At 43.1% G+C, this 25,731-nt stretch overlaps 1 protein-coding gene and 1 long non-coding RNA gene across 17 annotated transcripts in view; one reads left to right on the top strand and one right to left on the bottom strand.

Annotated features, from left to right (window-relative positions):
* The window catches only part of SLC20A2 (solute carrier family 20 member 2), a 102,186-nt gene that overhangs the window by 50,936 nt on the left and 25,519 nt on the right, over positions 1-25,731 (bottom strand). For 3 of the 15 annotated variants that reach the window (XM_083407723.1, XM_083407730.1, XM_083407728.1), the window contains exon 1: positions 15,871-16,174. The exons of 7 other annotated variants lie outside the window; for them this stretch is intronic. The gene's annotated coding sequence lies outside the window, so the exon portion shown is untranslated. Of the gene's footprint in view, positions 1-15,711; positions 16,175-25,731 lie in introns of those variants that run through there. 5 more of the 15 variants (XR_014503974.1, XM_083407721.1, XR_014503975.1 and 2 more) reach the window with 3 other exon arrangements.
* LOC310661689 lies at positions 5,770-16,135 on the top strand. Of its 2 annotated transcripts, none has more exons than XR_014504065.1 (3): positions 5,770-6,309; positions 7,372-7,436; positions 15,830-16,135. It is a non-coding gene; the product is annotated as an uncharacterized lncRNA (long non-coding RNA). The 2 variants fall into 2 exon arrangements; XR_014504066.1 differs by lacking the exon at positions 15,830-16,135 and adding an exon at positions 7,776-8,682.

A 25,731-nucleotide genomic window follows, 5' to 3' on the forward strand; every position in this document is an offset into this window, starting at 1 on the left:
AGCATGAAGGACTTTCCCTGTCACCTAAAAGACAGATGCTCCAAATTCATGCGGAAAGCACAGAAAGGGTCCTTCTCTTTGGTAGCAACCTGCCTAATTTGCAAAGCAGAGGACGACAAGAGAAAGCTCTCCGGTTAATATTAAAAAATTAAATTAAATTAAATTAAAGCAGTTCTTACAATAAATGGTGTGGGATCAGGTAACAGGTCAAACCCTGAACTGTGCCTGAAAACAAGCTAGAAATCAGTGAAAATATTTTAAGTCCATAGGAGATATATTCACCATTGTGGGTATGGGTTAACAAGCTGACCACCACATTCTGCACCACTTCAACCGCTCAGAGACATTTCCACGTCAGGCTTCCATATTGCAGTAAGTCATGGAAGCTATGACAAGAACATCACTTCCCAACTATTCTTTGCTGAATCCAGCAATCAAAGAGAGAGAAATAGAGTTTTACATGCTTCAGCACCTAATGATTCCCTAAAAGCAACCAGCCTTGAAGAAAGATTGGTATGTGGGCAGAGGAAGCAACGGGTTCTAGAGAACCTTCATTTCCCACCCTTTCCCCCTTACCTGGCTTCCCTCCTCCTAGTATTCTTCACAGGAGTTGATCCTTTCTTTTGGAGCTTCAGAAAAGCCCCAACATCTGAAAGCTGTGTGTGTTTTTAACTTGTGTGTGACAAAAGTGAGCTAGCAGAGCTTATTCTTCTTGTTTTTCTACACATTACACCCAAGGTTCCAGCAAATAAGGAAGAAATCCAAATACTGAAGCAAAAATGATATCCAAAGTTCGAGGTACCTCTAAACAGCAAGTCACTGGAACACAGCTTTGCAGAAATATGCAATGCTGTTTGCACAATAGTTTTTCAGATAGCAGGGAACAGGATTATGTTAGCAATGGGGCACGTGAACAAGCTAGGCCTCCTTCTGTTTATGCAAGTAAGCCTCCTTCTGCTCATGCAATAAAGGTAGATGCTGTGCTACGTTCAATCAGCAAGCATGAAGCGACATCACATCACTCTAACACAGTTTCACCATGTTTAGGCAGGAGGCACCAACAACTCAGATGCACAGCATAGCAGGAGAGGACAGATAAGAGAGCATTGTGTGTGGGAGAGGTGAAGAAGTGTCCACAATTCCAGGGAAGAAACTACCACTGTGAGTGTACAGGGTTCCATGCGGAAAAATGAGGGATGCAAGACCCACCACTATACCCACCCCATATCCCTTGGGCCAACACTATTGCTGTAAACCAGGCAGACTCAGCAATACAACCGGGACTAGCCCCAGATGCTAGTCACCAACATATTTTTGCATTTAAGCCCTGCCAAAATGGCCTATGGGGCGCCACAGCAGCTTACAAAAATGCAGTTACCATGAAAACCCCCAATATAAAAAAATGAACCAAGTACAAAAACCATCTCCCACTTCTATTAAAACAAAATTACACCTCACCTTCTGAAACCTCATAACTGTAAAGTAAGGGAAAAGACGACCTCCTAAGCTTCCTTGGTGAGGGTCATCTAAAGAAAAGCATCATCAATGGAAATGCCCTGTTCCTATCAGTCTAGCCTCCAGTTATGAAGGGGATGGGCTACTGGAACACATGCCAAATTTCTGGATCCATTTCAGGGTGGATTTGATTGGTGGCTGCAGCAAGGGCTGCTGCTGATTGGCTGTTGTTGTGGCTACTGGCGGCTTCTGTGATGTGCACTACTGTGAGTGTTGGCAGCCAGATGGGTGAGTGATTTCCTCCCTAAAAAAGCTCAACAACTCTGGGTAATTCCTCCCCCCAGTTTCTTAATTTTAGTCCCCCAAAATAGGGGGCGTGTTATACACGGAAAAGTATGGTAACTTAAATAGAAAACTGACTTAAGAAAGATTTTTCCTCCAAAAGCATTTTATTTTAAAAACTCTTATTTATTTTTAAAAATCGGATTTATTTATTTTTTAAATCATTGATTTTTATCAATCCTGATCCATTTCAACTAGGGTTCAAGCTATAGCACTGAGACCACCTTTGCCAGGAGAGAGACAGGGGGAGTGGTTGCTCTGCTCCTACTTGAGTAACGAGCTTCAAAAGGTGATCCTGGGTGATTTTGGCCTGGTCTTATGGAGCCTTCAGTATGGCGTTCCACAGGGTTCAAGTCTTATCCCCCATGCTATTTCAATATACATGAAACTGCTGGGTGAGATCACCCAGACTTTTTGAGTGTGTTGTCATCGGTAAGCTGGTGACACACGGCTCCATTTTAATCTTCAGCAGGTGTAGCAGAGCGCATGCTGAACAGGTGTCTGGTTGTGGCAATGAACTGGATGACAGCCAAAAACTGAGGCTCAATCCAGACAAGACAGATGGCTAGAGAACAGTTCCTTGATCTGGACAGGTGGCATGCAGCCTACTTTAGGATTGCATTTCCCCTGAAAGATCAGATGCAGAGATAAACCCTTTGATACATCACTGTCAATGGAGACACAAGTGGTCTAAACGGCATGGAGCACCTTCCACCAGCTTCAGTTGGTGGTCCAATATGGATGGGCATAGCCTGGCTTCAGAGCTCTATGACCAAGTAGTAAAGGTAAAGGTACCCCTGCCCGTACGGGCCAGTCTTGACAGACTCTAGGGTTGTGCGCCCATCTCACTCAAGAGGCCGGGGGCCAGCACTGTCCGGAGACACTTCCGGGTCACGTGGCCAGCGTGACATCGTTGCTCTGGCGAGCCAGAGCCGCACACAGAAACGCCGTTTAGCTTCCCACTAGTAAGCGGTCCCTATTTATCTACTTGCACCTGGGAGTGCTTTTAAACTGCTAGATTGGCAGGCGCTGGGACCGAGCAATGGGAGCGCACCCTGCCGCGGGGATTCAAACCGCCAACCTTTCGATCGGCAAGCCCTATGCGCTGAGGCTTTTACCCACAGCACCACCCACGTCCCTATGACCAAGTAGTAGTCTTCACCTATAAAGCCTTAGATGACTCAGGACCTCAATACCTTCCTGGCCCTTATATGAGCCTGCCCATGTCCTGAAGTCGTAATGAGGGGCAGGCAGTTGTCTGGAGGGTGATCATGAGGAACCAGCCTCCATCCACAGAATGGTCTCCCCAGGGAAGCTCACTCGGCACCAACATTTTCTTCTCCCAAGTGTTAAACTTTTCTTTGAAGCAGTTGGTGATATCTTGCCGTCTATCTGACTTTGGCCATCTGCTATGGTAAGACCTATGTTAGGGGCTGGAATGATTGTTTTATGATTTGATTACTGTGCTCTGCTTTTTCCCTTGCTTGTCACGAGTGGCATTGCATATTTTACTATATTTGTAAATTGCTCTGAGATGCTTATGTAAAGCAACTAAGAAAGCTTGATGATGGTGATGCAAAAATCTCCCAGTTAAAATTCCTGGTATCTCAGCAATGAAACAGATATTAATGTATTGTTGCGGCATGTTATATGTGGACGGCTGCCTCTGGAAGTCTGGAAACTTCAGCTGGTGCAGAATTAAGCAGCCAGTTTGCTCACCAGGGCAAGGTGGCTTGAACACATAACACTAATCTTGGCCCAACTGCACTGACTGCCAATTGGGTTTCCAGACCCAATTCAATATGCTGGTTGTGACCTATAAAGCCTGGAACAGCTCAGAGCCACAATACCTCAAGGACTGTGTTTTCCCATATGAACTGTCCCAGACCCTGTTGATAATCATTTGAGGTCCTTCTTTGTGTATCCATGAGAGGTCTGAAGGGCGGCAACAGAGGTTTGTGTCTTTTCTGAAGTGGCTCTGTTTGTGGAATGTACTCTCCCCCGGGAGGCTCGTCGTTGTTTGTTATGTTGTATATTTTTGTGTTCATATACTGTAAACCGCCCTGTGATCCTCAAATGAAGGGCAGTAAAAGGTAAAGGTAAAAAGGTAAAGGGCCCCTGGATGGATAAGTCCAGTCAAAGGCAACTATGGGGTTGTGGCGCTCATCTCGCTTTCAGGCCAAGGGAGCCAGTGTTTATCCACAGACAGATTTCCAGGTCATGTGGCCAGCATGACTAAACTGCTACTGGCGCACAGAGGACCGTGACGAGTGCCAGAGTGCATGGAAACGCCGTTCACCTTCCTGTCGCAGCGGTACCTATTTATCTACTCGCACAGCCATGCTTTCGAACTGCTAGGTTGGCAGGAGCTGGGACCGAGCAACGGGAGCTCACCCTGTCGCGGGGATTCGAACCACCGACCTTCTGATCAGCAAGCCAAAGAGGCTGAGTGGTTTAGACCACAGCACCATAGAAACTTAATAATAATCTCTTGTCCTGGAGCACCACTGTCACCCAATGAAGAGTACTAAGCTAGCTGGACTCAGCTTCATATGTTCACAAAGAATTGTGAGCAGCTCCTAAGCTGCAACAGAGGAACACCATTTGTACATCAAGGTACACAATGTTTCTAGTATTTTTAAGTGGAAAAGATGGAAAGAGTGGTCATTAAAATTCATGCCACTGCCTTCTAATACAACACTCAGCTACCAGACTACTGCATAAGATGAGAAGTGTTCTGTTTTACCTTTACTTCACAAACTTTGCCTCCTTACCCTATTTCTGTGCTGTTTTGTACACATAAGCTAAGTGTTGTGCATAGGTCATGTGCCTCAGATATATTAGATGCTATATGCAGTATTCAAAAATCCCATTGCTTCAGGTGCATTTTGCAAAAGGGAATTCCATTAATGCGAGCAGTTTCTGAGTTCTGGGCACAGTACTGCGCCTGAGATTTCAGATTAAAACTGCAGAGTGGAAGGAAAGGAGGACCTTTTTCTGCCTCCCCACTTTCAGCTACTCTCAGAAGAATGGAGAAGAGAGCCTCCTGAAAATATTAGGGGAGTGGGCAGGGGAAGGCCTAGACCATGTAAAAAAACGAACATAATATTTTAGCTGCAGCTTTGTATTCTTGTTATAAAAAAGCGTGCCTAGACACTCCATTGTTGCACCCATAACCTAGGTTTAAGGTGCCATTTGGCTCCTACCTTTCATATCTCAGTTGCTAACACTGACTATATGGGCAGTCATAATTACTGAAGTATATTATCTATACAGCGATGCATTCCTACTGAATGGCGCGGGATACCTTGGTGTGAGTAGCAACGGTCATAAGACTGAGACTTTTCACTGTTCCTTTCATGTCTGTCATGTATTCAGCTGCTGGGGACAAAGTTACCCAGAGTGTTAGAAGATTTGCTAAGTAGTCAGCTGATCTTTACTCAGTAACGCAAGTGCAGGAGACATATGTTCATCCCAATGGAGAGATAGAAAAGAAACACATTCAGTAGGCACAATGGATGCTTGGGTATGGATGACATATTTATAAATGTGTTTACGTAATGTATTTTTTGCTCTATAAGACTCACTTTTTCCCTCCTAAAAAGTAAGGGCGAATGTGTGTGCGTCTTATGGAGCGAATGCAGGCTGCGCTGCTATCCCAGAAGCCAGAACAGCAAGAGGAATTGCTGCTTTCACTGTGCAGCGATCCCTCTTGTTGTTCTGGCTTCTGAGATTCAGAATATTTTTTTTCTTGTTTTCCTCCTCCAAAAACTAGGTGCGTCTTGCGGTCTGGTGCGTCTTATAGAGCAAAAAATACGGTAATTTATATCCCAGCCCCCTTCCTCCAACACCTCTGTGAGGTAAGGATGGACACAGAGAGGGGCTCATTGTAATTTCGTTGTCCCCGAAGGGGGCAATGACAATAAAGATATTATTATTATTATTATTATTATTATTATTATTATTATTGCCAAGTGTGGATTTGAACCTTGATCTCCCACATCCCAGCCCTAACATTCCCTAACCACTACTCCATGATGGTTGTATTCTAGAATTCTTATGTCTACACAATGTACTTGGGATTCAGATCAAATGACAGGATTTAGGCATGTTAAAGTAAGGTTCAACTGGCTTGTTAAGTTACAACACTGTTGCACAGACAAGCACTGAAGAAACATCCTTCCTAATGCACAGGCTTCACCCCAGGATGACTTAACAAAAAAGAACCGGAATGGGTCAACCAGATGTCACAAAGTCACTTCCCTCAGGATGACACGTCAATCAATCGCTATCACTTCCCTGCACTGTGGTGTATAGTATTCACTTTGATCTACTGTAATAATCTGCTGGTGGAATTGCCTGCAGTTAACTGTACGTCTCTGCATTGTTTACTGCTCTCAATTCCAGAACACTGATGAACAGAGCACATTCTTTTTCTGTTTCCCAGTGAGTAAGCTGCCTGTACAGTAAACAACCCCACCTTCTAGGGAAGCATCCACATAGAATCATAGAGTTGGAAGAGACCACAAGGGCCATCGAGTCCAACCCCCTGCCAAGCAGGAAACACCATCAGAGCACTCCTGACATATGGTTGTCAAGCCTCTGCTTAAAGACCTCCAAAGAAGGAGACTCCACCACACTCCTTGGCAGCAGCAAATTCCACTGTCGAACAGCTCTTCCTGTCAGGAAGTTCTTCCTAATGTTTAGGTGGAATCTTCTGTCTTGTAGTTTGGATCCATTGCTCCGTGTCCGCTTCTCTGGAGCAGCAGAAAACAACCTTTCTCCCTCCTCTATGTGACATCCTTTTATATATTTGAACATGGCTATCATATCACCCCTTAACCTCCTCTTCTCCAGGCTAAACATGCCCAGCTCCCTTAGCCGTTCCTCATAAGGCATCGTTTCCAGGCCTTTGACCATTTTGGTTGCCCTCCTCTGGACAACCAAAATGGTCAAAGGCCTGGTAAGACCCATTTCCATAACCATAAATCCACTTGCTCAATTCCAATATGGGCCACAAAGATGAGCCATGTAATGTAACGAAGAAAAGAAGAGACCAAAGGTATAATGAGTGCTAAGCAACAATTAATATGTATCCTCTGATTAATACAAGAGGTAAACATACTTCAGAGCAACCCAATAAAACCTGTGTCATGATGGCTCAAAAATGAAGTTTTTCCTCTGAGGTCAAAAATCACAGTACAAATGGCCGTTTACCTTACATTACATAAGATCTACCTTTAATAATCCCGAGTAAGATATATTTAGAGAATTCCTGCCAAGATCTGAAATTGCCTACAACAATTTGCAGATAACTACTCAATTAAAAATTTCTCAACCTGCAATGGTATCATCCTGCTTGCTTGATTTTAGAAGATACGTGTTGGGTTAGTCCAAGGGCTAAGGGAGCTCCTACTGAGTCAACCTACAAGTAGCATATTTATAACCACATCCTGCACTAACAGCATTAACTTCCCAATATCTTTTAAGGGAATCTGGAGTGCCCTTAGGTATACTCTGTTACAAGAGACTTTGATTCAATGACTCATATTTTTCCTGTAGTCGCATTGATAGGGACATCTGCAATTTATGCAAGTTATCTACTGATGCAACTCTTCTTTACAACTGGCTCAATCACAGTAAGGATGATAATGGCAATCTCTCCCATTTCTCCCAACCCACAACCTTTCCTTCCCTGCAATATTGCTACATAGTCTAAATTTCACTGCTGGGTTCATAGTTTAAAAATTGAGAGCACAATGCTCTTGTCCTTGGACATCAGCTTTTCTATCATCCACAAGAGGAGGAACTGCTCAAGGATTCGGATTAGAATGAATTAAGAGATGTATGACAGAGGTAAAGTCACCAACAAGATCAAATCGTAAGCAAATCTGAAGAGGCCAAATGAAACTGGTTCAAGGTAGTTCAAGTGAAACACTTTGCTGTCTTCCTGTTGTCCTTGTAATTGAATTCTATAGGAAAATCATTACTGACAGCGGTATCTACTTGGAGGGCACAGCAGACATCGTTTGCAATGAAAACAATTGAGATGACATCATCTGCAGGTTGGCAAAAGTCTGTGAGAGCCATTTTCGAAAATAGCTGCTGACCTACAGAACTGAGAACCATGGCACCTACATCCATACAACTTATGTCAAATTTATGGTATGTTTCAATAATGCTAACTAATATATTATACTATATCAACAATAGTTAAAATATGTAGAAAGGAATTAGGAATTGAGGTGTGACCCCCAAAATAATCATTAAGCCACCCAAATTACATATCCTCACCTCCAAGAGATAGGAGTGAATTGTGTCTGGTCCAATGCTTTGGGAGCAAAATACTGCATAGCTCTAGTATGTCAAAAAGAATTAGGAACTGGGGTGTGCACCTCACATTGTCACAGTAAACTTGGGCCTATCACAAATCATACATCCAGGATGAGATGGCATCAATTTAAGACCAACCCAATACTTTCTTTTGAGTGCAAAAGGCTGACAAGTACGTAAATGGGCACACACCAATTAATTACAAAAATATGCACAAACACTCTCCTGGGGGTGTGAATGTATGGTTTGAGGTGGCCCAAGGATTCATGTGGAGGTACACATTCAGAGTTAGAAACTCAGATATATAAGCTAATCGCCAAATGGCACCGTAAACCTGGGTTATGGTCACCACAAAAGAAATCTAGGTGCCAATTTTTCTCCAGTGGATTTTATTATTGTTGTTGATTTCTGTTCTATGCCAATTAATATTTTAAAGGAAAAACCTCAAAGTGGTTTACAGCACATTAAAACATCAAATAATAAAACAATCCAGAATAAAACAAATTTAAGCTTCAAGGAAATTACTTCAGATTCTTCTCTAAGTGACATTTGGCTTGCTCCATATTTATTTACCTACTTAATGTATATAAAGGACACGGGTGGCGCTGTGGGTAAAACCTCAGCACCTAGGACTTGCCGATCGCATGGTCGGCGGTTCGAATCCCCGCGGCGGGGTGAGCTCCCGTCGTTCGGTCCCAGCGCCTGCCAACCTAGCAGTTCGAAAGCACCTCCGGGTGCAAGTAGATAAATAGGGACCGCTTACCAGCGGGAAGGTAAACGGCCACGTGCAGCTTGTCACGCTGGCCACGTGACCCGGAAGTGTCTGCGGACAGCGCTGGCTCCCTGTAGAGTGAGATGAGCGCACAACCTAGAGTCTGGCAAGACTGGCCCGAACGGGCAGGGGTACCTTTACCTTTTACCTTTTTAATGTATATAGCTGCCTCGTAGCACAAGGACTCTAGAAAGGCAGTGTTGTGTTGTTAGATTTTTGGACTAGGATGTGGGAAATCAGGTTCAAATCACTACTCAGTCATGAAGTTCACTGGGTGACCTTGAGCCAGTCACCGCCTCTTAATCTACCTCACAGGGTCTCTGTAGGGATTAACTGAGGTGAACCATTTACTCTTTGAAGAAAAAGGTGAGATATAAATGCAATAAATAAAAGCTCTTCTGCTTAGCTGCTTAAGAAAGCTAGAGGGCCCAGCCAAATGCAGATGTCAGCCACCAACCTGGCATTCAGAGATCTCCACGTGGTCGCAATTGGACCTGTGGCAGTCACAAAACATGCCTAGGGCGCACACCCCTGATCCTCCTTTTTAAAAACCTATCTGGCTATTGTCGGCATAAGTTTACACCACTGACAGTGCCTTGCATCCACGCAAAGTCCTGGATCATACACAATTCACTTCCATGTCACAGAGAGCACTCTCCTTGAGTTGTGAATGGAAGTTAATCTGACACCAATCAATGGCATCAAGGGGAATTTGCCTTAATGGAAAAGCTTGCGGAACAAATTATCGTCTTCACTACACAAGTGTGTGCTCACAGTTTCACTGAAAACTGTTATCCATTCATAGCTTACAGCTACAGCTCCTAAGCGAGGACAGTATCTAATAAGTGACCATTCACCTAATGACCAAATGGCTAGATAGTTTACCGGTAAATTGTTGCAGTAGTTTTAGGAAGTACCACGAATGCTTTCAAAAAGGCAATAATATAATGAGACCCTGCTAAAAATCAAATTTTATTTCACTTTTAAAATCAAAAACATAAAAGCCATAATTATTCTGTGCATGACAGTTATGATTGCCAGAACTTGACATACAATTTGGCAACTATTGGCGGGGGGGGGGGGGGGGCCTCCAGGAATTATATTCAAAACAAAGGCAACCCAAAATTCAGAAAAGGCAAAATATTCTACACAAAGAAATATACTGAAACACAAGGTGAGGCTTTGCAGCTAATCAGCATGTATTTGGCAAACAATATCTGGTGTTTGCATTACTGTAACAGACGCCAGCACTGTGATAAGTAGACATATTTTTTTCACTTCTATGAGGTTTTCTAACATTTGAGTTTATGGTCAGCCACTAAAGCCACGACACTTCAAAACCAAAGCATTTGAGTTTCCACTTACAGTCTCTTTCTGGGACGTTTTAACATTAAAAATGCTACTTTGTCATCACCAAGAACAGTTCTCAAGTCTATCCCTCAGCTGTGGAATTCTCGGTCTAACCACAGCACCCTTAACACTGTTACAGTCTCTTCCCAAACCACATTTCTATCCTTACTTTCCCCCCAGCCTGCAGTCTATTAATTCAGAGCCCTCTCAGATCTAGCCCTCGCCCTCTTCTATCTGCTCCTCAGAATCTGCAATTTTCACCCACTCACCCAACTTGTGCCTGTTTGCCCTCTCTTGGCTCATTTGTACTTCTCCACTAACGAAGTATTCACGCCTCTAATCCTCAGCCCTCTTGCCTCTCTTCAGGTCCAGTGTTCCTGCTCTCATGCAGCTGAAAGCCTCTGGGAGAGAATCAAACAGCTGAGCAGTTTTGTCCATTGTAAAAGTCATCCTCTCCTTTCTGCTTGCCATATGACTCATCAAGAATACAGTGGTACCTCGGGTTAAGTACTTAATTCGTTTTGGAGGTCTGTTCTTAACCTGAAACTGTTCTTAACCTGAAGCACCACTTTAGCTAATGGGGCCTCCCGCTGCCGCCGTGCCGCCGGAGCACGATTTCTGTTCTCATCCTGAAGCAAAGTTCTTAACCTGAAGCACTATTTCTGGGTTAGCGGAGTCTGTAACCTGAAGCGTATGTAACCTGAGGTACCACAGTACTGCTATGATCCACACCAACTCTAGGAATCTTCAGCACCTCTTCCATCCTTTGAAGTCCTAGTAGGACTTCATGCCCTCCCTCCACATTGAAGGGTTTGCCTGATAAAAATAAAACAACCACCTTTCTAACTCTCTTTCCTTGAAGTCCACACCTCCCTGAATCCTTTTCTCTTTCCTCCCATCTAGTTCATTATTCCGCTGTTATCTTCCCCTTTGATTCTATCTACCTCCTCCCATTATTCCTCCTCAATCAAATACACTGTGAACTGACCTGAGATCTTCGGATGAAGGGCAGTATACAAATTTAATAAAATTAATAAATATGCCACTTTCCTCTGCCTCCCCCCATCTCATCAGCACATTCCTTGCCTTCTGCATTTAGACCAGTGTTTCCCAACCTTGGGCCTCCAGCTGTTTTCGAACTACAATTCCCATCATCCCTGGCCACTGGTCTTGCTAGCTGAGGATTATGGGAGTTGTAGTCCAAAAACAGCTGGAGGCCCAAGGTTGGGAAATGCTGATTTAGACACACTAACACTTTCCACCCTCTCCAAAAAGGACACCCCCTTGACCCAACCTGCCTCTGCAGCTACTGCTCAACTTCTCTTGTGTTCTTTATCTCGAAACTCCTGGGATGTATCAGTTACACCTACTGTCAACTCTCTCTACCACAGCTTCTCTTGACCCCATAACATCTGGCTTCTGCCCTCAGTAGATCAGCCCTTCACTGATATCTCCTCACTGGCAACTATCTTTGCGGCCTATGGAACAACTGATGGTTCTCTCCTGCCTGACTCACTTCATGCCCTAGGTTTCCATGACTCCTCTCAGCTGCTTCTCTTCCTGTGGACGCAATTGCTCATTCAACTTTTCCACAGGGGAGGGAAGCTCTTCCTTTGCTTTCCCCCCTCTCCATCATGGTCTGTTGTGACCTCCGCATATACTCTCCCTTGGTGACCTCATCACATACCAAAACTTTCAATATCAACTAAATCAGGGGTGGGGGACCTCAGGTGGGAGGGAGCAAATGTGACCCTCCCCACTCTCCGTATGACCCTCAGGACTCTCCATAGGCCACTCCCCTTTCTCAGCCACTCCTATTCTCCCAAGGGTACATCCCTCACCAGCCCTGCTTCGCACACCCCTTAAGTGTTTCTGCCTGGCTGAAATGTGGTCCTTGAATTTTGGCAGTGTTTCTTGGTTGCCCGGATGGTGGGTAGATACTAACCTATGGTACAATGCTAAAATTTACACTTTTTGGCTTTGGTGCCACCCACCAATGCCATGTGGCTCCTGGAAAGTTGTCCAGATGAGAATGTAGCCATTGGTCTGAAATAAGCACTCCAGATCTATGTGCTTATGACACCTACTTCCACATCAGAACTCCCTCCTCTATCTCAGAGCTCTGCCTACCTGTCTGTTATTTCTGCTTAATATTTAATCACGGTGTCAAACACAGTGAGGGTTGAGAATTAACCTCCGTCGTCTTTCCTCCCAAGACCTCCACTCCTCATATATTTTCTATAACCACCGACAGCATCATTATCCACTATCATCCCTCTCCTTTGGCATTCACATTCAGCTCAGCACCATAACATGCCACTTTACAACAATGGCAAAAATAAACCCCTTTCTCTTTGTGCCCCCGACAAAAACTCTAGTTCTCACACTAGTAACTTCTCATCTTGTCTTCCACTGTCACACTTCAGCCTCTTCACTTCTATCCAGAACTTTGCCACCAAAACCATTTAGCTCACTCATTGTTCTGATCACATTATGCGCCTTCAGCAGGTCCATGTCTGCTCCAAACCCAGCATAAACTCCTCATTCTTGGCTTCAAAAACCTCCATAGCTATGCCCCTAATCCCATTCTTTTTGCTCTTGTATCCTAGTCTTTCACTCTGATTTATTACAATAACTAAAAATCATTTTTTCCCATCCCAAAACAATTTCCCTTTCTCCTCCACCTCCACCACCCTCAGCCATCTAAAGGTCTCCAAACATCCTTAGATGCCTACAGTTTCTCCCTTGTTGCCCCTTCTGGCTAGAATGGCTTTCTTGAATATCTAAATAATGCCTTCTGTCTTCTTTCAAACCCATTCTAAGTGCCCACGTTATCCATAAAGTCTTCAGCACATTTACCCTCTCCTCCACCCGATTCCAAATGTTATCTATCACTTCAAATTTCTTACTGAAAGCTTTTCACTCCAGGGATCTCTCTTGCTACTTAAAAATGCACTATGATCGTGCTATAAAATATGTTGTTGTTGTCGTTGTTGTTGTTGTTGTTGTTGCTGCTGCTGCTGCTGTTGTTCCAGGCATATCTTCACAAAAGACAGAAGCCTTGAGAGTAAACTACAATAAATGTCCCAAATTTATTGACTTTAAATACCAACTTCACATCAACAACATCTCATTAAGACACTACATAAATTATTTGAAAGACTGTGTGAAATCTTTTTCAGGGGGACTATTCTTCACACTCATACAAAGGCACAAGTGGTATTACCTACAGGACTCAAAATCTCTTTGCCTTCTGAAAAACAGGGTTCCTCAATAGAGTTTATGAAATAGAAAACTTAATTAGGTTTTATGGAAATACTTTGCAGGTTTTTTTCCAGCCAATATATTGCAATGCAGGTCAATGAAAAGGGTAGTCTTGGGCTGGTACCGTCATTCCATCCCACCTCCTAGTCCAGATTTAACACCCCCTAGTTTGCAGATTTACCGAACTAAAGAAAGGATGAGTTTCCATCAATTAGCAAGGCTTGCTCTGTATACCGTTCAAACTAATCCGTTTGCTTTCTGTTTGTGTTAGATTAGAAATATTTGGGCAGAGACTAAGCTAATATTTTGTAAAGCGCTCTACTCAAAACACTACTCAAATAAATAATAATCTCCAAAATCAGAAAATATTAAGCAAGTGCCAAGCCTTGATGGTTTTACAAACAGAAGCCAAGTAGAGTAGGCCCTTTATTGTACAGTAAAACGCCCAATCCCAAAAAGCAGATTTGTAGTAGAGACTTGTAAAAACACTTTATACCCTTCTACCCAGCCAAATAGTATATCCAAGGGGAAGGCTATCACAGAAAACAAAGGTGAGCGGTCAAGCAGGACACTTGCAGAGCCAAGTTCAAACTCCAAGGAAACTGCAATTTATTCCCAGCCAACAGCAGAATAGTGTACACAAATGGAAATAAGGAACTTTAAAGGGAATTCTAATGGGTTATCCTTAGATTTCCTCTGTGATAGAATCCAGGGCAAACCCTGCTGACTTACGGAGCTTGTTTACATGTGGCAGATTAATTACTGCCAGTACTTTGCCAGCATTTAAGAAGGACTCAGATGCAACTCAACCCGTACAATATAGGTCAGAAGGCACTTGCCCTGAAAGAACTCTGAACTTTACCCCATGTAAACCTAAGAGGCAACAGATCACTTGGGCGTTTATTATGGACTAGTGAGAGGAATTATGGACTATTATGGACTAGTGACAGAGGAATATTTGCCAACCAGCAAATATTAGTTTTCCTTAATATGGACCTCATCTTACCCATGGGAATCCATCTAAAATTGGTATGTAGAAACCCATGGAAAAACATTTTTTCTGCTTAAAAGCAAAAGAGGCAAATGTTACAAAATTTGCACACATCCTCCTCTTCAAAACAGAAAGCCCAGCAGGATTGTACTACTAACCGCAACCATATAGAGCTTCCTATAAAACAATCAAATTGAGCCACAAAGACAAAGCTTGTTTCTAATTGATAATAACACGGGGTTTGGGGTTTAGTTTACAACAACAGATTATTTCATAGCAACTTGCAAGCAATTCTTTTTGTTTGTTTGGGGGTGTACACACATATACACACACCCCTCTTACATAACATAGTTAATTTACAATACTTAATAAAATATCAAATCTGGCTTGTAATGCCAGGCACAGACAAGTTGGATAAGATGGCTTTTTCCCTCCCACAGGTTAAAGTCATAGAAGTATTTAAAATTTAACAGACCCTGTTATGGCAGGCAGGATAATTAAAATAGTTCCAGGCAAATTACATCCCTACATGGTTCTAAAATTACATGCACAAAGCTTGCAATAAGACCAAGGAGGATGAAAGATTTATACTCCAGGAAGGAAATAATGCCTAATAAATATCAGTTATATAAAAGGGTTACTTCACCAACCAATTCCAACTTTCCCTACACATCCTTATATAGCTTGCTTAATTGTAAGCCATCCCACACGACAAGCACTGGTATGTTGCATTTCAAAAACTCATGCTGGCTTCTGTTACCTTCAGCTACAGAAAGACTATCATTTATTAGGAAAAACCTGGCAGTAAAAACTATCTTCCCTGAATAAAACCCATTTCATTTACTGTACAAACACATTTACTACACATACTATAGACTATATATTTCAGATACATACTACACATATTTGTATTCAGCTAGAGTAAAGTTTACTTCCAATAATAATGCAGTGATGCTTGAGGTTAAGGTAGTTTTCAACCATTTAAAACAGAAGATCATATCTGCCTCCTTTCAGCTCAATTTATTTCTTGCTAACAGATGCTATAAAGTACTTTTTACAAAGGGGAGATTCCACCCCATCATGAATCAGAAAACTGTCATAGAACAGCCTCTCATTCTTTTCTACTTCCATAGAAGGTGTACGATTTTTAAAAATTCTATAAAGGTTTATCAAGAGGGGGGAAACCCCATTATTAAAAACTTACTCAATGCTTTGAAGCTGTTTCAAAGAGAAGCAAAGTTAATTCTTCAAGTAACTGCCTTGCTGGTCACAAATGCATTCCTTATGTCTAAAATAGATACCCTATCATATTCACACCTCAGGAGCAGAGATCTCAAGCAAAGTGAACCGTTCTACAACTTACAGAGCGAGCTCCAGATAAAACTCCCGAGAGAACTGCAAAACAAGGCAACACTCATAAGCATCAACCAAGAGTTTCTACTCAAGGTGAAAACATGCCTCCTCTTAACAGGACACTCTGTTGAGGGTGGTTACTGAAACACAGCGCAGCAGCGTCATGATTACTTGAGTTAAGCCAATCCAAATGAAGCTCATTTATAGAGAGCTCCTGTCAATCTGCCCCACCTCCTCCCCACAAAACATGAATACAAAAGGGACAGTTGATTGTGCCTCTCAGTTTACGGTTTCTTTAAGGAAAAAAAATCAGTTCACACAGACTAGCAATATTTAGCAAGTGCAGAAAAATAATTCAGTGCTTGAATTGGACTGCACGAAATAAAAGGCTAGGAAAATGCACATTTTTACATTTTGCCCAGACATGCAGTTGCAAACATTACATTAGTATTTAACAGTCAGAATTATTCTAATTTAATAAAAGGAAAATGCTTAGAATGCACATGCAAACACAGATTTTAAAAACCTGTGTTTGTTCTTGCTAAGTCACAGTGGTGGCAAATCACAGTGTGATACAATAGCCATGAGGCTGGGTGACCCTGGGACAGTCAATCACTCAGCCAAACCTACCTCACAGGGTTGTTGTGAGGATAAAATGTGGAAAAGGAGAAGTGTATGTGGCACCTTGAGTTCCTTGGAGGAAAGGCAGGCAAAAAAATGCAATAATAGGTAAATAAAATGAAAGTTACCTGAGCTTCATAGCTGTCTCAATGCTTTGCGGCACAAAGGGGAATTCTAGTGAGTGAACACATTTACTCGTTTTTAGATTTGGAAATCTAAGTGTGCTGTTTATTAAATAAGAGTATTTTATCCCATTATGATACTATTAAAATGCACATGCCAACCAACATAATTCAAATTGCCAGTGGGGAATATGTAGGCCTAACACACATCATGCCAGTTTAAATCCTGGTTAACCATTTGACGTTCACAAGCAGCATGTGGCCATTTCAAGACAAACTGATTGCTCCTGGCTTAACTTGGCATCATAATCAGGTACATATTAGCAGAGGGATAACCATGTTAGTCTCTCACAGCAAAAAAATCCCAACAAATATGCTTGCAGCATAAACTTTCATGGACCAGGGTCTACTCGAGACAATTAGTGCATCAAAACTGTACTGAATATTTTAGCAAAAAATACTACATTCCTTGACATGCCTTTAACTGCACCACATTCTATACACAGAATTAGGATAATAAATCCAAAGCACGCATACTGCAAGTTGGAGCACATCTACAGCAGAAACAAAAGCAACGAAAAGCCCATTTGTTCTTTTAGTATCCAACCAAAGACATCTTCCTGCATGTGGAAAGTGTTTTCTCTTCTCTAGGATGTTTATATCTTGCTCCAATATATCGCTTAAGAAAACCGAAACCAACATTCATAGTTTTTGTGTGTGCATGAGAATTTGTATAGTATTGCTGCTCAGCTCTACAACCGATACAATTATTTTCAGGCAGCAGGCTCCAAGACCTGAGACACACTTGCAACCCTACCCACAACATAGGATCTGAATCCTCACACATGTGGCTGTGTTTCCTTTTCCCTTCTCCCTGCCCCAGGACCAGTGGCGTAGCGTGGGGGGTGCAGGGGGGCCGGCCGCACCGGGCGCAACATCTGGGGGTTAGGGTTAGGGGGCGCAAATCCACGGGTTAGGGGGCGCAAATCCACGGGTTAGGGGGTGCAAATTACTTGCCTTGCCCCGGGTGCTGACAACCCACGCTACGCCACTGCCCAGGACTGTCTGTGACTATTATATCTTCTACAGATTCTTTTACAATTAAATCAGGTTGCAAACTGTCTACAAGTTATCATGTATCAGTATCCTTCCTCTGCACCACCACATGAAATTCTGCAACATAAAGTGGAATAAGCCCCTACTGTCCTGGAGGACACACAAGAGTCTCAGCTAAGGCATGGACTCTAGTATCATATGTTAGTGCTGCAAGGTGGTACTGAGGCACACCTTTGTGACTGAATTATAATACAAATACTCTCTCTTTGAAAAGGAAACAGCAGTGATGATTCCGCATCAAACTTCTGGCAATGCTGCAACCCAGCACTTGGAAGGACAGTGCATTAATAATGGTATTTTTGACACAGGTGCAGTTTACGATACTCTTCTACAGATCTTCGGCTTCAGCCTGCCAAGAGTTGAAAACAATTTTTCAACCTTCCACTACCAACATTAAATCCCTAAATGAAGTCATCCTCCCATTTAAAGAGTGAGAAAGCCCTATTCAGGCTCTAAATTCCCACAAGCTTCAACTCGTCCATCTGGTCATTAAATCCAGTGACAGAACCAACAATCAAAGGAGACTATGTTGCTAAAAAAGAACATTTGTTTGATTTAAAAGAATGTGTTTAATTCTAACCAATCAAGACAAACTTCAGCCACATGAACCCACTTAGTCCTTTAATAGCAGTATTGTGGGAAGACTCTAAAAAGTTCCCACAGACAACAGATATCAAGGTTTAGTTTTATCCCTAAAATTACTACATGTACAGCAAAATAAAAACAAACGTTTATATCAAAGAGCAAACAGGGAATGAAAATATTTCAGAAGTTTGTAATTATCAGACCCCAAGACATGGGAAAGTACACCAGGAAGGCATATTCTGATAATGCAGCATAAAACAGGTTTCTCAAGGCAGAAACTGCCAAAAAGTAGAACTCAAAAACTGATGCCAATCTACAGCAAATACAGCAATCAAAATTTACAGAAAATACATACTTATTTCAATACATACCTAAAATAAACATGTGTTACACAATACATTTTCACATCAGAAATATTCTGTTATTATTGTGCTTTTGTAGAAAAAATATCCAAGGTAGTACAATGAGGAATGACTCAACAAACAGTGTGTAAATTTCGGAAATATATATAAGAACATCTGAGGTGGTGGTGGAGGTGGAATAACAGGGTTTTGTGGTGGAATAATTTACAATGTGGCCCCAGCACCCTTCAGCAGGAATCCTGCCACTCTGCTTAAAACCATACCCTAAGTTACCTATCAACTTACAGGAGTGCATCTTTGAGGAGAGGATGGTCGGCCAAACCGTTGACCTTCTCCCCCCACACACACATTACAGTAGTGAAGTGCCCACTGACTGAGCCGGGGAATATATCTCTTCATGTTGGCAACTAGGGTTTCAGGTACTGGAATTCAGAGGACTAGATTTGGTCCCATGGCATCCAGCTGTTATCCCTATGGCAGACTCGTCTATTCTGGGATCCTACTACATTTATAAAAACCACAACTACATTTTCCAGAGTCACTGCAACAACCTACATTGGAAGCAGGTACATTCAGCAGAGACCAAGCGAGTCAGTGATCAGATACCAGTATACAATTTCAGTTCTACAGAATTCATTAAAGCCGATCACCCAACAATGTTCCTTAAACTGAACCAGGGGGACCCAATACAATGTAGGGCTGTTGACCAGCAAAGACTCTTGGCTATTTCACACACAAAGAGGGAATACAGGATAATGTCAGAAAAGTGCACTTCTCCTAAAGTACAGCAGAACAGGTATGCATGATGGCAGGTGACATGGGCCATTTTAGCATCAAGCCTGTTGACCAGGTGTGGGGAACCATTGGCTCTCCAGATACTGCTAGATTAAAACTTGCAGGATCCCCAGCCCCACAAGTATGGCCAATGGCTAGAGTTCCTGGGATTTGTTGCTGAGCAACACCAGAGGGCCAAAGATTCCTTTACACCTGCTACACATGGTGAGGGACAGTAGAGATCCATGTTCAAATCTCCATTCAGCTATGGCGTTCACTAGGTGACCTTGGCGCAGTCTCCCTCTCTCAGCCTAACCAACCTTATCGTGTTTTTTTGGAAAACAAAATTGGGAAAGGAGGATCATATACACCACCATGAGCTCCTTGGAGGAAACATGGATATAAATGTAACATTTAAATAAGATGACAGATTATTTAAGCAGGTTACTTTCAAGGCAAGGGAAGGTGGAGTATTTTTCTTCTATGAAGCTGTTAAAAGCAGCAGCAGTTATTTGTTTCGGGGCTTGATAGCCTTAACTTTTTAACATTGCTTACTTAACCTAACCTATTAAAGGAAAAGAGAAAGCAGAGCATACCTTCTTAGCCCAAAGTCTGTTTAACTGATACAGGTTTTGTACTATAATACAGTACTTCCCACATATGTGGCAGCACAAACTGGTCTAGGAAATTGGACTATGCTCTGGGGACCAACATAAAACCCCTCAGTATTTCCCTTGCAACCTGGATAGCAAAGCCAGCCTTTTCCATACCAAACAGATAATGCTTCTATATGTTCTTCCTGCCTCCATTGTATTTTCCTTGATGCTGTGATTTTAATGCCTGTCTATTGGAAGTGCAGGGTAGAAGTTCTCGTGGAACTAGTAAATGCAGACATTAAACAGCAAAAATAAAGATATCTCCTGCTAACCTGGCTCACATACAGTCTTGCAAGGTTTACTGTGGCAAAAAACTGTGCGGACTCAAGTCTATCATGAAACAGATGAAAAGGCAGATCTGCCACTGAGCACAATCCTTCAAGCTTTTGAAGGCATGGTGTCTGGTGCACAAAAGCCTATGCCACAATGATTTTTTTAGTATTTAAGATAAAACAAGAGCACTGTATTGTGTTAACAGAACTCCCCCTCTAGACTCCAACTTGCAGAATTATTCAACACACATCACTTCAAAGTTCCAAAGAAATCCATTAACTTTCTTTCACAAAAATGCCATTAGATCAGAGCGTTAAAGAGATTACGGAGACTTGTATGTGTAACAAACCTTGCATGACTCTCAGCTTCCAACAGAACCTTAATTTTTCCTATACGTTGCTAAACTGTTATCGTTTGGATATCCCCAACAACATAAGCTTTTGCTCCTTTAGATCAATGTAAGAAAGGCACCATCCAAAGTTACAGTCAATGGAGAGCACTCACTACCTCCAAACTTTTTAAATAACAAGAGGGGGGGAAATTTCGTTCAGTGATTTCTGGTCAGTTTACGAATGCCATTTTTCTAGTGTTTTAAATGCACCATAGAATTTTGGATGAAACCTATTTCTGAAGACATGCACTGCATTTGCAAAATATTGCCAATTGGCTATTCTGTCAACTCTTGGTGTATATTTAATCATTTGGATCACAACACGCTCTGTATGTGCACAAGTCCATATTCCATCTGTACTTGGGATGCATTGATTTCTCTGGATTTTGCATGTTCATAAAAATGAGATTTGCAAACTGCATTGACCAAGTTGTCCAAGGTACAAGAGTAGAAGCTGTTGTTTTTTTTTCTGAAGCAATGGCAGATAATACACAACGGTGCAGAATGCCACCATTTATAAGAGATGAAGAGTCAACTTTAAAAAGTGTGTTACAGATTCTGATGTCCCTGCTCAATAACTGGAGTTATATGTCTCCACTTTGCCGATTTCCTCTCAGAGTGTGATCCCCAAAACATCCAGTGCGTTTAATGACCGCTTGAATCAGCTTCTTGATTTTGTGCTTCTCCATTCCAACTTGTTCCAGAAGCGCTCCCCTTCATGATACCTGTATCTCAAGAAGCAAAACAGGAAACATCACCAGAAAGAAGGATGGTTCTTGTCTTTGAGTCTTGCATCAATCTTTTGACATTTTAAGGGGGAAATACAGTGAACCCCACATAACTGTGCACATCTATAGCTTCTCAGCCTGAGTTTCTGTTCTCAAAGTTTCTATGAACAGAATTACAGTCAATTTTACCCCTTCCCACAGGCGCGGAAGACTGTCCTCCTAACTCAGCAGAAGTTTCTTGCATGCTAAGGAAGAAAACAAATCAAGTTATATGACAACTACAGAATGTAGTTGAAGGTAATTTTAGGAGGCATCTTTAAGAGCTTACGTTATGGCAACCACTTGCTATATGGCTGACACTTAGAATATTACATGCAAAGAAGAAGAAGAAGAAGAAGAAGAGTTTGGATTTGATATCCCGCCTTTCACTCCCTTTAAGGAGTCTCAAAGCGGCTAACATTCTCCTTTCCCTTCCTCCCCCACAACAAACACTCTGTGAGGTGAGTGGGGCTGAGAGACTGTGACTGGCCCAAGGTCACCCAGCAGCTGCATGTGGAGGAGCGGAGACGCGAACCCGGTTACCCAGATTACATGACTACCGCTCTTAACCACTACACCACACTGGCCAAAGGAATGGATGGCATTGTGGAATGGTTCCCTTGTAATGGAGAACTACAGGGAACCAGCTCTCTTGATGGTTAGCACTGCATGCAGTGAGATTAAGTGACTACAATTTGGTAGAGAATCTTCAATATAAAACAACCACATTTTGATCCACTATAAGGTTGTCTTTCTTTAAGCCTGCAGTATTCAATGATGTGCCAAAATGCAAGAGTGCACAGTCCTCCCCAGCTCACAACTAGTACCACATTACACAGCTTTCCATAGCCATTCCAACAGGTTAGAGGCAGAGTTGGAATTGCAGGGTCTCAGCTGTGAGATCAGCAACATTTGGCTCCTCCTCTCCTTGAACTTTCCCCAGTCCAATTGGTCATTATGGAAATTATGTGACTAAGAACTACGGTAGTGTCCCAATGTGCTTTCCCCCCTCCTCCCTCCCAATCTCTTTTCCTTTGGTGTCATGCCTTTCAAATGATAAGCCTTAAAGGCATGAACTGCCTTACTTAGAAGGCACTCTGGGAGGTTCCCTCACCCACTGAAGAGCGGGGGGGGGGAAGGATTTAGTTAAATAAATAAAAATTGTAAAGAGCAAAACCTTAAAGAAACAGACAGCTGTCTCATAACAAAAGAAAAAAATAGATGCTGCTTTTGAATTCAGAGTGGTTTGGCATGTTCCCTTATTTTGATTTGGTCTTTGATGAGAATAAAACTAGAGGATCAACCATCACGGTCTTGTTTTGCAGTATAACTACAACAAACTCTATTTCCATTTGTTCATGCAGTTATAAAGACAGAAACCTAATGATAAAGACAGGCATTTTACTATGCTTTGTGCACCTGGCACTGTGATGGCTAAACAGAGACACCATTTTAGCCTTGGACCCTCACCCCAAGATAAAATTACACCAACACACTGTACTAGCAAAATAGGCTTTTATTTGAAATAAATTTATCAAATAACTAGACATGGATCTGAATTGGTCCCAGGGAACATTAGCTCAAATAGGTATTGTTTCCACTTCATATGACTCAGCCCAAGATAATGTTAAGACAGTTTTCGCATAAGATACTAAAATAAAAGTGTTGAATTTTTCTTGCGATATTTGCACCATGTGGAAAATTTATTTGCATAATTTATATCTCACACGTGCAACATATCTTTTTCTCCCCAAGGTAGCCAACAGAATAGTAAGAAACAAAAATACAATTTAAAAATAAATAAAAAGCATACAAACTAAGAGAGAAAAAGAAAATAAACTAAAGCAGCAATCGTCCAATAGGCCGAAAAATCAAATTACTCCAAGTTAAAAAGGTTTACATTACCAGTTCTTAAACTCCTAGGAAAACAAACGTTTTTGCATGGTGGCTAAATGATAGTAACAAGACCTCAATTTAAATCACTAGTTAGTAAGACTTGCTTTAAATCTTTTTTCTTTTTTTTTACAGAAAGACTCATTCTTGCTGGAATAATCTTAATATTTACAACCACATGAAGGTTTCATTTTTGGAATAATAAATTTTCAGAGTAGTTTTTACAGTTATATCAAAAATTACTGATTTGGAAAAATTTTTATTAGAAATACATAGATAATTATGAAATTATTGTGAGGCTTAATAAGTTAACTGTTTATATTTGGACAACTTTTCTGCTGTACTTTATTGGAAGGAGAAAAATAATCATTTCCTCAATAACAATTTAAACAATTTACTTAACTAAAACAATAACATTAGAGCATATGTATCCATGTTTGTTAACTGATGTGGTTAAACGGTTTTAAAAAACCCACCTGTCAGAGCTGGCTCCGGGTCCCAGCTCACCAAGGACCAACGCTAGCCGATCGTACAGTAACAAAGTCTTTATTGAAGAATAGTCTCCATTTACAAGTCTTAGCGTCCCAGCCCTACGTCTGGACTTTAGACCGGCGAAGCTCTGTCTGGATCTCCGCCCCCTGTGCACCAGTTTAATACTCTAATCTTACTCCACCTCTTCCTTCTCTCTCTCTTCCTCTGGGTCTTACTACCCCCCGGGGTCTCATTCCTCCTGGACTCTTCCGACGCAGAGCTTGACCCCTCTGACTCCTCCCCCTCTCTTCGGCGGGCTTTAGGACCTGGCTCCCTACCCGGGCTGCCCACCTTGCCGCCCTCCTGTACATTTGAACTTGGCGCGCGCGCGCGTTTTACTTTCCGGATGACCGTTTCCTCGCTCCCTGACGAGGGTGTGGTCAGTCCTGCCTCACGTTCTCCCTCTGCCTGCGCGCTCCCTGATCCCGATGCCTTGGACTCCTCCCCCCTACTGCACTCTGGGGGGGACGCTGGCCCGGATTTCCAGCTGCTACTCCCTGAGTCCCCTCCTTCCCGAGGTGTCCCCCTGGGCTCTCCCCTTGCCCTGACCATGGGGGCCCCTTTCTGTGAATCCTCCGAGTCACTGGAGAGACTCAGAGACCTCGGACTACTGTCGCCGCTGACATTTCCTTCCGACTCCTCCCCCTCGCTCTCCGTTTCTTCCCTCTCCTGTGACTCTGCTCCTGAACCCCTGACATCCATCCCCCCCTCGAAGCCCCCCCTTCCCCCCTTCCCTTCCTCCGGCGGGGGTGCTGGGTGCTCCGTCGTTGTGGGGGTGAATGGTGGATACAGTTCGTCCCCCGTGGCGTGCATCCAGTTAGAGAAATCCGGCTCGTCCTCCATGTCTTCGCCGACCTCGTTCTCCTCTGCTTCCATCTCCGTGCCGCCATGCTCGAACCCAACGTCCTCCCCCATCACGTCCATGTCCCTCTCACCCTCGTTCCCCTCTGGGTCCGTTGCCTGCCAAGGGCCCCTCAGCCACCTCTCCTCTCCTCGATTGTCCCACCAAAAGGAGCGGTCTGAGGCAAACCCCGAGGGCGAGCCCTCCGGTGAACGTGTTTCTAATGCTGGTTCTTCGTCCGAGGTGAATCCCTGGAACGTGCTGGTAGAAAGCGTGGGTGTGAAAAGCCAGTCGTCGAAATACTCGGCTGGCATGGGCCTGTGTGGGAACAAGGCATGAAACTCCTCTTTGAGGAGAGGCTCGTCCAGGGCATAGTCCGGCACCCAACTGTTGGCGCTGGCCGGGGTACCTTCCCTTGCGAGAAAATATTCGACTCCCTCTTCCCCCCATCTCGAGTCCAAAATCTCTGTGACCTGGTTGATGGGTTCCCTTCTTGGCGACTCCCTCCTTGGGGGGATCTCCTTATACTGGTCTGGTGCCGTGCCCTGCGCCTGAAATCGGTGAGGTGCTTTGTAGGGCGTGAGCACCGACCTATGGAATACTGGGTGCATTCTGGATCCTTCCGGAAGTGTCAACCGGAAGGCCACCGGATTGATCCGTGCCTCAACTAGGTAAGGTCCTAGCTGCTTATGTCCGAGTTTCTTCTTAGCTAAGGATCTTGTCGGCACTGCGTGGGCCGCTAACCACACCCAGTCTCCCACCTGTATGTCTTCACCAACCCTCCTGTGCTTGTCAGCCTGCAGTTTGTATGCGTGCTTTGCCAGCTCTAACTGCCTCCGAAGCTGCTCGTGAACTTCCTGCAATTCCGCCGCCAAGACTTCCGCTGCCTGTGGCTCCCCCTCCCCCAGTCTCTCTAATCCCGGGAAGGTTCTGGGATGC

The sequence above is a fragment of the Podarcis tiliguerta genome (genome assembly GCF_965153285.1).
Source record: "Podarcis tiliguerta genome assembly, chromosome: 13".
NCBI lineage: Eukaryota > Metazoa > Chordata > Lepidosauria > Squamata > Lacertidae > Podarcis > Podarcis tiliguerta.